The sequence below is a fragment of the Chenopodium album genome, chromosome 9 (genome assembly GCF_948465745.1).
Source record: "Chenopodium album chromosome 9, dcCheAlbu1.1, whole genome shotgun sequence".
Classification (NCBI taxonomy): Eukaryota; Viridiplantae; Streptophyta; class Magnoliopsida; order Caryophyllales; family Amaranthaceae; genus Chenopodium; species Chenopodium album.
This window is the reverse complement of record NC_137842.1, coordinates 37,524,172-37,537,808: the sequence shown is the minus strand read 5'-3', so window position 1 is coordinate 37,537,808 and position 13,637 is coordinate 37,524,172. Positions and strand designations below refer to the sequence as shown.

General features: G+C 38.6%; 1 non-coding gene across 1 annotated transcript; it reads left to right on the top strand.

Moving 5' to 3' along the window:
- The first annotated feature begins 11,664 nt into the window (after positions 1-11,664).
- On the top strand, positions 11,665-11,770 carry LOC145560951 (small nucleolar RNA R71). Its single transcript, XR_014093541.1, has one exon. It is a non-coding gene; the product is annotated as a small nucleolar RNA R71 (small nucleolar RNA).
- Positions 11,771-13,637: the final 1,867 nt, after the last annotated feature.

Sequence of the window (13,637 nt, the reverse complement as noted above, 5' to 3'; positions counted from 1 at the left end):
ATAGAAACAAAAATCTTTTTGGAGTTTTTCAAAATATAAGAACATGGAAAAGCATATACAAAGGTGCATAGCATATACGAATCAACATCCCATCAAACATGATAGAATACCCTCCCCCAAGCTTGAATGAGACAACATGCTCAATCATAAGGCATAGAAACCATGAGAGGGGGAAACAAGGAGATCAATCCAACAAACCAACATATGTCCAACAAGTCATCATCCACTAGAGAAAGAGCAAGGAAGGATATTACCGGATATTAGGTGGGTGTAAATACCCGCAAATGACCCAATTTTAACCTTTCAAAGCTAACAACCTCTATTATTGAATCTTGCCTTCTATATGCTAGCAAATGTGGTGCTAATCTTCCTTGATTCTTGATCCAAATAGAAGCACCAAAGTATATCAAGTCATGTACCTAGAAAAAGGAACACAAACATTTCCATGAGAGAAAATCTATTATAAAAAGAAAAGAAAATGAAAGCAATAAAATACGGGTTACTTCCCGAGAAAGGCTTGCTTAAGGTCCAAGCTTGACCGCTCTAGAAAATAATAATTCAACGCGCGCAAGAGCTTGTCAAATGCACTACTACACAATTCATAGGAGAGAAGGTAGGCAAATGACGCGAAGAGTACGTGCAACAAGGATAGTGCACACAAATGAGGAGAGAGATGCCAAGAAAAGGAAGAGGAAGAATCAAAATAAAATTCAACAAAATATGAAGAAAAAGAAAAAGAAGAACAAGAAGAAAAAGAAGGCAAACTCTCCTCAAAATATTTTTGGATGGCAACATCACCCTTTTCCTCAATTGGGGATAAATGAGCTACATACAAATCATCATAAACAAGAGGGTCCCCAATAGGCTTATTAACAAAAGAAGGGAGGGAAATAGGAGTGTAAGGGATATGGTTGAATCTTCTTGAAAAAGGGGTATGAGAAAAGAGAAAAGGGGATATGGTCTCACAAATGAACTTTTTCTCACCACCATGCCTCAAATCACCAATAAGAGCATGGAAATAAATCATAGAGTCCTCAAAAGAAGAACACTCATGATATCCATCTCCCTCAAACATCCTACCTCCAAGAGGAACAACATAATCCCCTCCATAACAACTATGAACAACAACTCCCTCAACAACTTTAAAGCCCAAGGTCTCAAAACCATGCATGAATGGATGCAAATTCATTTCAAACTCATCTCTCTCCCATGAAGCATCCTTAATGAACTCATTTAAAAGGCTATGGGTTTTCTTTTGACTCTCAAAGAATGCATTGGACATAACCTCAAACGAGTCTAGATACTCATGGATAGAAGAATCACAATCATACACAAGAGACTCATCAAGATGGGAAGGAGGGTTAGGATAATCAAATTCAACACTCTCTTGGTTTTCAACTCCTTCGTCATCACTAACATGCTCACCAAAAGGATCCTCACCCTCTCTTGGTTGTTCAAAATCATCATCATCATCCTCAACACACACATTGAATTGGGATTTATCACAAACAAGCATCAAGGATGACAATTGGCTTTCTAACTCTTCTCCTCTTCTCTTTTCCTCCTCAATACGCTCCTCATTCTTTTTCATTATCTCTAATTGACCTCTCATAGAATTAAGAATCATCTCCTTACTAGGCCCAAACTCATTATCAAGCTCAATGCGCCTAATTTGAGACCCAAATGTATCAACAAGAGATTCAAAAGATGTAGAAGGTTGAGGCTCAACAAGAGAAGAAGAAGTACAACCAATATTGGAAGAATCAACATTAAGATCATGAGCATATACATCACATTGGGGAGTGGGGGCACAATTTATAACATGAGATTCATCATTAAGGGAATAAAGCACATCACAAGAAGGCATGGTAAATAATGAAGAATATTGAAACACACCATTAGCATCAACTTGAGCTTGCACTTCATTATCATGAACAAAAGGAGAAATAAAGTTGAAATCATGTGTTCTAGGTTCACTTAAGGGATCATGTGACAAATCATGGGAATTCATGCTAATATTAGAAGAATCAAGACATTGCATATCAATATTAGACTCATGATTACCCCTATCATAAACATCCCTAGCAAACCAAACATAAAAATCCCAAGCATCATCAATTGACAATGCTCTAAATTCACCATTATGCATACATTCAACTTCATCCCTAGTTTGCTCATTCAAACCAAAATAACAAATCTCACAAGCCTCCCAAATATTACAACAATTATAGTCCAAAAATCCCTCAAGTCTAATGAAATATTCACAAAAAGGCTCATTGCTATATTGAGGAAATGATAGACATGCCATTTTTTTTTTCACAAAACAAACAAAAATCAAATAAAAGTAAAAATATACACAAAGACCTAGACTCAAGCAATCAAAAACACTAAAACAAAGACACCGTTCCCCGACAACGGCGCCATTTTGACAAGTGGAAAACTAGGTCGTTATCTAATCTTCCCTCGGTCAAACTAAATTTATAAACACTTAACAAACCTAAATACGAGTATAGAGGCAAGTCAAGGTTCGAACCCAAAGGAACGGTAATGTTCAAGCACTTTCAATTATGCGCCTAAGCTAGGTCGAAGACGAAGGTAAGAGAGAATACTAACAACTAACAAAACAAGTAACCAAGGAAATAAAACACTAGGAACGGGGATCAACAAGTAATCATGTCAATTGCAACAACTTGGGAAGAGCATGCCAATCAAAGGTTGTGAGGACTAAATGATAAGAGCAATCAATAGGAATCAAAGAGCTATCTCCTAATTGTTAAGCTAGGGTTCACTATGAATAAAAAACTAAGAGAATCACAATCAAAACCAATTGATAATTGCAATTCCTAAATCAATTGTTCATGTCATTAGCAATTACAATGCAATCTAGCATAATTCTCAAGGCCAAATTGAATTACACACATGCAAACCTTCACTAATCACTTTAATCTCAACAATTAATCAACCCAATTCCAAAATTAATCACAATTAATCAATCATACAAGTTTCACCCAATTCCTAGCCAACAACTACTCAAACAACATCATCAAATCAACTATCAACTATAGAGAACAAGAATCAACAAAATATCAAGAACAAATACTCTAATCAAACATCAAATATCAAAATCAAACCAAACAAACATCAAATTAAACAAATCAATTGAATGAGATAGAGTTTAGAAATGCTCATTGATAATTAAGAAGATCTCCAACACAATTGTAACACTTGCATCTTCAATCTCTCAATCACCATTGAAATTCCTCACTTTCTCTCTCTAAAACTACTCCTAATCTAGCCTAATCTAGAGAGAGAATCTCTCAACCTAAGAGAGAGAAAACTATTCTAAAACTAAAGAATTACATGCATGAAGAATAAAGGAAACCAAAAACTATATAAACAAAAGGAGAAAAGAAGCTTAAAATCGTAAAAGACCCAGAAAACCCGCGCCCGCAGAGAAATCGGCCGCGCCCGCGGAGGGGAACGGACACCCCGATAGCCGCGCCCGCGGCCCAAGCCCGCGCCCGCGGGGCCAAGGCCCGCACCCTCGGGGAGCCCTCGGGACAACCGCGGGTACTGTAGCCCGCGCCCGCGGCAGTTTTCCAGGGCCAACTTCAGAAGGCTGTAACTTCCGATCTAAGAATCGTATGAAGGCGTGCAACCTATCATTGGAAATCCCTTCAAGTCTAGTTTCCAACCCAACTTGAATCACCCTAATCCGATCTGTAGAACTTGAGATATGACTAAAACAATGCACAAAGGTCCTATTTGATACTTTGCATTCCTTCGTTTTCCTTTGTTTCAAACTCAAATTCAATTCCGAAAAGTGCATATTGATCCTAGTGGGTGCTATTTTCAATTCCCATGCATATAGCCTGCGACGTACCTACAAAACAAGACAAAGAAACGGAGAAGCAAGAGAAATAGCCGAGAAATGAATAAAATGATAAGAAAGCCATTAAAAGCATGCATTTCTCTAAACTAACACAAAAACACGCAAATCGAGCATTATTCTCTAAAAACACGACATAAACGACTACAAAGGAGCATAGAAATATAAAGAAAACATAGCCTAAAGGTGCCATAAATGGCACGGATCACTAGGTCGAAAAGACTTTCCCAAAGGTTGTAACGTAAGGGCAAAAGGTTAGGGGATGGCTAAAATTTTAAAATTTGGTGGTATCCTTAAAAGTGAAGCAAAGAACGGGCCCTTTCTTAGAATCACAATCAAGTAGTCACCAAACAAAAACAAACTAACACCCCCAAGCTTACTCAAAGCTATATCCACAAGTATATATACAAAAAGCGTAAACGCTTTTCCCCCAAGCTTAAAGGAAGCATTGTCCTTAATGCTTGAAAAGGGAAAAGAAATTAAATCAAAATATTTACGAAATTTTCTCATTCTCGCTTCTTTTTCTTTCTTTCTTTTTTTTTTGTTTGTATTTTTGTATTTTCAATTCTTTCAAAGCAATTGTCCATGCCTATTTAACTTGGGACGGCTTTTACAAACTTGCAATTGCATTGTCCTTGCCTTTTGTTTTGCTTTGGACAACTTTTAGTTTATTCACTTGCCATTATTCACACAAATATCAAAACATAAACTTCCTTTTCAAGAGAACCAAATACCCAAACTCCTTCACCATAAACTCCAAAAATAATGATCAATTGCCTCACAAAAACCAAGAATGGAAACGAAAATGAAACAAAAGGGTCAAGAACTAAAGATGTGGCTTGAAAGGAAGGGAATAGGCTCAAATGGTTAGCAAGAAGGAAAATGTAAACCCAATGAACTAAAAAGAAAGAAAAATCCTAGAAATAAAAAATTACCCCCCCCCCCCCGAAAAGTTGCCTTTGTCCTTCCTAATTAGTTCGGTCTCGTGTTTGAGAATTATGAGTCAAGATTCAAGATTAGGTATGCAAAGGTCAAAGATCCATGCCGCACAATCAAAACATGATGAAGGCTTGAAAAAGAAAAATCCTCACAAGGTTGTAGCAATTACTTACTAAAGGTGTCAAATTCACCAGAGGAAGTAACTCCGTCTTACCTTAAACCAAAAGAATCCGGCTTCAAGGCCCCAAAAGGTCTAAACCGCTACCTTAGCATACCCTATCATAGAGTCAACCGCAAATACTCTCAAATCATGCACATCAATAAAACATAGGAAAGCATACATGCAAAGGCAAAATTCTGAATTGTAGAATGTCCAAAGATAAGAGCTAAACAAGCAAAAAGGAAATAATAGCCTAAAAAATGTTTTATTTCTTATTTGAAAGAAAGAAAAGAACTAAAAAACAAAATAAAGAGAGAAAAGCATAAGAATGCAAGAAATCACAAGTAATACCCAATCGTCAAACAAGTGGTCGTTCGGCAACAACGCTAATGACCCCAAACACGCTAGGTGTTACAAAGTAAACATCCTCGAACCATTCAACTCATCCTAAAGCTAATCCTAATCTAAGCAACCAAGAAATGAACGAGAAGAGAAATAGAAAGATCTCACTGGGCGCCAAAGCTATGCTACATAAATCAAGGTGAAAGAGCACCTTACAAATCGTTGGAATCCAAAGCATAAGCAATAGAGCAAGGTGAGAAATAAAGAACTATATACAAATAAAATTGTTAGTAACTTCCAAACAAATAAAAGAAGAAAAGAAAGAAGATAAAATAATGAAAATAAAGGAGAAGCAAGTAGTAAAAGCAATAGGAATAGTATCCAATGAGTCATCAGACCGAAACAGTAACAGGACACAAGATATCAGATAACCATCATCAGGAATCATCATAACAGAGATACAGAGAAACTCATCAGACAACAATCAGCGAATCAAACAACAAGGCCAATAGCCGGGCAGAGAAATCAACAGAAGAACATCATCATCATCATAAAACCAAAAGACTCAGAGATCGATACCAGAACCAGACGAGACTAGGAATGAACTATAAAAGCAAGGGGGAAAACAACAAAGCACAACAACAAACGACATAGAACACCCCCAAGCATAAAACGGGCCACCCCCTAACTCTAAACCTAAAGACATATAAGAAAAAGAGAAACATCATATAAAGCACATAAGAAGGGGGGGAGGGGTAGCCATGGTATTATCATTACACACTATGGTAAGGGGTAGAATGAGAGCTCTCCTCACCGGTTTCCAACAAATGGCTAGCGCTTGCCATCTCGCTCACCTCCATGGGAGCCTTACCCCTTAACCTACTTTCCTTCCTAATTCTATCAACCTTAAAATAATGAGACCAATCATCTACGACCGGCTCACCCGACCTACCCAACCTACCAAGAGTCTCGGGGTCCGGAAAAGGCTAAGGATTAGCCGGATCATATGCGTAATCACAACCACCGGGCCGCTTATAGTCGTAAGTGCCCGGGGTAGTACCTATGATAGAACAAGGGTGAACATGGGGGCCCTCCCAATAAGGGTAACAAGGTTTAGGACCCACAGTAGGATCAAAAGGCTCCCACTGAGGGATAGGTCCTTGTTGGACCGGGAGATACGGGTAGTTGACATAAGGTTCGATCTCCCCCCTCCGAACATGCAAATCATATAATTGATACATATGGTAGTCATAACTGAGAGAAGGGGGTTGCATAGAAGGCATGGAGTACAACACGTTAGTAATAGAATCAAGCTTGGCATGAAGGGTTGATATATCAAAAGTAGAAGGAGTGGAGAGGGGGAAAGAATAGGTGTACCTCCCGTATCAACTGGGGGAAGAGAATGAGCATTCGATGAGCAGGCATTGGTTGAGCGACATCTCGTACAATTTTTCCTTCGTTGGATAGAAGGATTAATCACCGGGGGCCTCTAAGACAAGGAATCTCTCTCCTCGTGCCGGGTAGTTGCCTCCTTGCATGGGATGAGGAACTATTCCTTAAACCGAGAAACTTTCCAAATGAAAACATCATCCTTCCCAGTTCGACCGAAAAACTTTTGATTCACAAGGGCGGAGATGTTGAGGAAAAGAGAGGGAGACGTTTCTCGAGGATCGATAATCGGGGGAAGCTCATCTAACAAAGTCTTGTAGTCGTCATTAATGCAAATAGCTAGGATAGAAATCATCCCACCCAATTAGATGCACCCCGATAGACAAACTCCATCACATATATCCAAGAATCGAGTGATCAAATGCTCCATGAAATCCACCGACTCAATCTCAAAGTCGTTTTGGTCGGCTATCCACAACCAACAAAGCTCCTCACGAGAGATAGCTCCCAAAGAGTCCTTGGAACAAAGAGCGACGTGAGGATTCGGTTGAAATACCGCATAGCCGGATGAATCATGGAAGCGGACTTGGAAGTTTGAGGGTCATACTTTCATTCCTCTGAGATACTCCTCTACCAGCGTTGCTCATCATATCCATGATCACTTGCCATTCTACTATGTGCCGGATAGATACAATTATCTGCATCTTCGGCCCAAGGAAACTTGAAATATGAACATAGTTGAGCATCCGTCAATGAGTGATCATTGTTGAAGAGTTGGAAAGTCAAAATCTTTGAGTAATTTGCACCCGATTCTTGGACAACTTTAAGAGAAGAAAGGAATTCATAAGTCACCGTAGCATAAGTAGGGGCACTCAAATCCAAAAACTCTAAAAGATCAAGGCCCTCCGCAAGTAGGCAAACATCCTCATCTATCCCAAGAAACTTGGTTGTTGCTTGATCGTAGAATCTCGTTGGTCTAAGTTTCCTCTTGGATAGACGCTTGAAACAATCCCAATGTGATTCTTTTGAAAATTCAATGCCATAAGTTTCTTCAACCTCGGGTGGAGGTGGAACAACATGCCTAGGCTTGCTTGAACTTGATCTAGCTCGCTTCTTATGACGGAGTGTGGCCATCTACAAAGTTTCAAGACTTAGAATAAGTAATTGCTCAAGAATGAAGCACAAAATGAAATTATCTCACAATAGAATCAAGAGATGGTAACAAATGAATAATGTCATTAATATAAAATCATGAATTTAAAGCAAATAAGCATGGATTAAAGGAAAAATTGAACATAAGAGAGCAAATCATGAGTCAAATTGAGCAAAATAATCTCAAGCATTGAATTATCAAAGATATAAAACCATCATAAAGAATACCCATGAGAGAGAAAATAGCCAACAATGGTTATTAAAGAATTCAATCAAAGTTTACACATTTATCATGAAGAAGCTTCAATTCAACACTCAGTGACATCATTTAACACAAATTTCAAGTGAAAAGAACTAACCATAAAGATCCACCATGGAAGCAAAACAAGGGTTTCAAGCTTGAACAAAGAGGAAGACGACTAGAAAATAAGAAAACATACCTCAATGAAGCCTTGAAATGCTTGTAAAATTCCCAAAAAGAAGATGTAAGAACAAATAGAACTCCCAAAAACAAGCTCCAAACCTCAACACAAAACTTCAAAAATTAGAAAAAGTCCCAATTTTTTATTGAATTGGGGTAGAAAATCTAAAATTTTTAGGATTGAAATTTGAAAACTTGATGTGGAAATTATAATTAATGTTGAAATGATAGCAAAAGAGGTGAAATAGGTTTGATTTAGCAAGAGAGGGTATAGGGTTTTACGAGGGAAAAATGAGACAAATGAAAGAATAGGGTGCGTTTTGGGGTCATATGGGCTGCCCGCTGGTGCGTGCGCGGAACAGAAGGTCGCGCCCACTCCCGAAATCTCCGCACCCTCGGCATCTAACCCGCACCCGCGGGTATGCCGCGGCTAGCCCGTGGGGAGTTCCTGGTCGGATTTAGAGATTTTTGATTGGCAGACACCCGCGCCCGTGGGTAGTCTTTGTGGTGCATGCACGCAACCTGGTGCGTGCGCAACACATGCAACTCGGGAGGGCTCTAAAAAGAGAAACACCCTTAATAATGCTTTTGTATTTGCATTCTCACCGTCCCTATCAAATGTCATGATCAAGGACTCAAAAATTTCATAAGAAACAATCCAAAATATGTTTGAACATGAATAAAAATCGATGGGAATGCAAACACAAGAACATATAACCTCAACGAACCCTTTCCTCTAAGCTTAACCAAACCTCATGAAATCTTGAAGTAGCACCAAAATTGTTGGAAATTTTCTCCGATCCAACTCATGGTACCTAGGATCAAGAGAACAAACAAAAATAAAGAGAAATAAGAACAGTTCTCAAAGGAGGAGTATAGAAAATTGCAAAACCAAAGAAAAAGGTTAGAAAACCGGGTTGCCTCCCGGGTAGCGCTTTTGGTTAACGTCGTTAGCTCGACGATTACCACCCACTCAAGGTGGTTGTCGGAGAAACAACGAGTGAACGAAACCAACAAAAGCATCGTCGAAAAACTTCTAGACGATTGCCATTGGCCTTGAACGGAGAAGGAGAATCTTTCATTGAGACTTCTACAATACCATTTGGAAAAACACTCTTGGCCGAATTAGGAACACTCCATCATGATCCTTTGATGCTAAGGTGTGATGGAAGAGGTTTGAGCTCAACCATTGGTACACCGTTACCTTCCTTTGAATTTGCGGCTTGCAAAACTTCTTGGCTTGAGATATTCATGCACATATGCTCATCCACTTCTTCAATGCTTCCATTTATCAAATCCTCATACATTGCCACTTCCTTGATAGGAGCACCTATATTATCCTTGTTCAACAAGACATTCTCAAAAGGATCATTAGAAGTGAGCAAGTGCTCATGCATGGAAGATACAACAAGATCAAGAGAATCAATCAACATGCAATTTACTAAAGAAGAACATGGATACTTCATGCTTTCATTCAAGTCAAATTCAATGACCTCATCTCCTAACTTGAGTGAAATTTTTGCACTCTTAACATCAATCATAGAACCCGAGGTAGCAAGAAAAGTTCTACCAAGAATAATGGGAATGGTAGCATCTTCATCCATTTCAAGAACCACAAAATCTACCAAAATCACAAACTTCCCTACTCTCAAAGGAACGTCCTCAACCTTTCCCATAGGAATCTTAATTGACCTATCGGCCAATTGCAAGGTAATTTTGGAAGGCATATGTTCCCCTAACTCAAGTTTTTGATAAACCGAATATGGCATTAAGCTAACACAGGCTCCTAAGTCACATAAGACATTATCAACTTGCATCTTGTTAATGGCACAAGGGATAGAGAATTTTTCGGGATCTTTTAACTTGGGTGGCATATTGTTCAGTATGATTGCACTACAATTCTCGGTCAAGTTGACTGTCTCCACCACATCACAAGTCCTCCTACCACTCAAAATGTCTTTGAGGAATTTTACATAGTTGGTCATTTGGGTAACAACTTCGGTAAAAGGTAGAGAAAGATGAAGTTGCTTAAGCATGTCAATAAATCTTCCAAATTGTTCATCCATCTTATGTCTCATGAATTTTTGTGGATATGGAAGCATGGGTTTCACAATTTCTTTCTCCACTCTAACCTCTCTAGGTGTCTCAATCACAACCTCACTCAAAGATGCATCATTTCTCTCATTCTCTAACAAGACCTCCTTTGGGACCTCCTTAGTTCCATTCTTCCTAGGAAAACTCTCCTCAAGAACCTTACCACTTCTTGTAACAATAGCATTTACGGGTCTCTTGGGATCTAAGCCTTGGGAAGGTAAAGAAGAGGGACTAGAATGGTCTTTCAAAGCATTGGCAAGTTGAGAAATTTGGTTTTCTAGCATCTTATTATGAGTCATCACCTCATTAAATTTCTTGTCACTTATGGCCATGTAAGTGCTCAACAACATTGTTTGATTTTTAATGATTTCCTCCAAATTAGTCCTAGAAGAAGAGAATTGTGAATATGAATTATCAACTTGAGTCTTTGGAGCAAATCCGGGTAGAGGGTCTCTTTGAGCATTATTTTGAAAATTGTCTCTCCCTTGATTGTTCCATTTACCCCTATTTTGATTTTGACCATAACCTTGATTATGGTTACCACCACCTTGATTATGATGTTCATAACCTTGGTTTTGATTACCATAATTTTGGTTTTGATTTTGGCAACTATAACCTTGATTGTTATAATTACCTCGAGAACCTTGGTTCCCTTGGTTCCTATAACCACCACCTTGGGTATAGTTATCAAAATTACCATGGTTTTGGTAATTCCTATTCCATTGACCACTTTGGTAATCAAACCTTTGCACATTATTATTGTTTGACACTTGGTTCACATGTTCACTCTCATTATTATAAAAATCATCATTACCATCCGGAAAAGCATGAGGGCAAGTACTAGAATCATGATCATATGAACCACACACATCCCAAAACAAACAACCACTTGGCATGTTACTAGAATAAGGAGGGGGATGAGAGTTAGAAGGAGTACCTCTCCCCTTAAACTGGGATGGAAGACTTGGAGCTTGGTAAGAAGAACTCTCCAATTTTTCCTTGATTGCATTCACTTCCTTCCCCAAGTTTATCATTTGTGAGGAGAGATTGTTGATTGCATTTAAATGATCAACCGAGTACACCGAAGAGCTACTCTTGCTAGTTGATTCTCGCTCACCATCTTGCCAATCTCTATAGTACCTCACAACATCCTCAATGATGTCCACCACTTCTTTTTCCGTCCTATTCATGATGGGACCTCCAGCTCCTCCATCAAGGCATGACTTGCCTTCGGGACTTAGGCCTCCATAGAAAATTTGAATAATTTGATAGGTTGGAATTCCGTGGTGAGGACACTCCCTTTGATACTCCTTATATCTCTCCCACGCTTCATAGAGGCTCTCACTTGGCTTTTGTTTGAAGCCTTAAATCAAAGCTCTTGCCTCCACCGTTTTTTTTTTTGGATAGAAACGGGTTAGAAATTATTTTGTCCTCGTCACATGTCGTTAGAGAATTCGACTTAACCTCCTTGTCTAGCCATTCCAAAGCACGCCCAATGAGAGAAAAGGGAAAGAGCTTGAGGCGGATAATTCTTGGGAAACTCCGTTCACCTTGATAGTACTGCAATATTTTTAAAATTCCTTGAGATGATTTAGCGGGCTCTCATGCTTGGCTCCACTAAATTGTCGCCTCTCTATCAATGTGATCATAGCCGGCCTAATTTCAAAATCATTTGCCAGTGTTGTAGGTGGAGCAATTCCACTCTCAAATTTATATACACCGGGAATCCCCAATTCTTTCAATGCCACTCTCGGATTCTCTCCCATTCTTGCTTGTTCTTCTTATTGCGGTTTTTCCTCACTTGAAATGTTAGAGCTCAATGATCGCCTAGCAACCCTTAATCTTGTAATAGTCCTCTCAATCTCTGAATCAAATGGCACTAGTGAATGACCACGTGCTCTATGCATACAACTTAAAGGAAATGATTAGTAGCACGGCTACAAGTGTAGCCTTAAAGAGGAAAATCTTTTTGTTTTTTTTAGAATGAAATAGACTCAACAACTATAACAAAGCACCAATGTCATTCCCCATCAACGACACCATTTTGACAAGGGTTAAAACTAGGTCGTCATCTAATTCTCCCTTGGTCAAACTAAATTTATAAACACTTAACAAACCTTATACAAGTATGCGGTAAGTCAAGGGTCGAACCCAAAGGAATGAATAGCAACTATGCTACAGTCTAATGTTAAGCTAAATCAAAGATTATCAATGGCTGAGTTTGGTAACTAGAATAACAAGAATCAAGACAAATCAAAGAATTCAATCAATATGCTAAACACTAGGGGTATAGGTTCCACATGCAAGCTTAACAATTATGCTAATTAATAGATCACTCAATTGATTCAAACAATGAAAGGGACAAACAATAGTTGCAATCAAAGGAATTCAAAGGTTATCTCCTATAAACCAAGCTAGGGTTCACTAAGAATGGCTTACAAGGAAAATCACAATTAAATTCAATCAATTAAAGCAATTCTCAAATCAAGGGTTCATGTCATTGAAATTGCAATGCAATTTAGATTAATCTTATAGGTTGATCACTCCTAGTCTAATTAATAACATGCACAACTATGTCAACCAATTTAATTGTAACGATTCAATCAATCAATGATCATCCACTAGCAAAAATCATCAATCAAGCATGCTTCCCCTTCTCCCTAGAAACTAATCTACTCACTAATCATGGTGAAATTGAAAGCCAAAATAAATTCAATCACAAACATATTCATTTCTAGCTAAATCAAAAGGAAAAACAATCAATCAACAAATTCTCAAAACTAAATCAAAATCCAAACCAAACATTCAAGCATCAAAGAAAATTGCAATTGAAGTAAATTCAAAGGAAAAAAATCTCACAAACTTTCATTGATATGAAGAAGAAATCTAATCTTGATTGATGAAGCAATATTGAATTACAAATCAAATTCAAGAATTACAATCTCTACTTTCTCTCTGGTTTCTCTGTCTAAAAACTAAACAAAGGAAAAATTATCTAAAAGTTAGCCTTCAAAAGCATTTACAAGAGTATTTATAGACAAAGAAGAAAAATTGATCGGCCGCGCCCTCTCCAAGAAGATCCCGCGGGCGCAGAGAAATGGGTACGGAACCTATAACTAACTCTGAGGGCAATCTGGGCAAGACCCACGCCCGCGGCGAAGACACCCGCGCCTGCGGTTAAGGGCGCGGTAGATGCCCTGTTCTAGGTAAAGACAGAGGGGCCGCGGTTTCTCTAACTGGAGCGGTCTCTC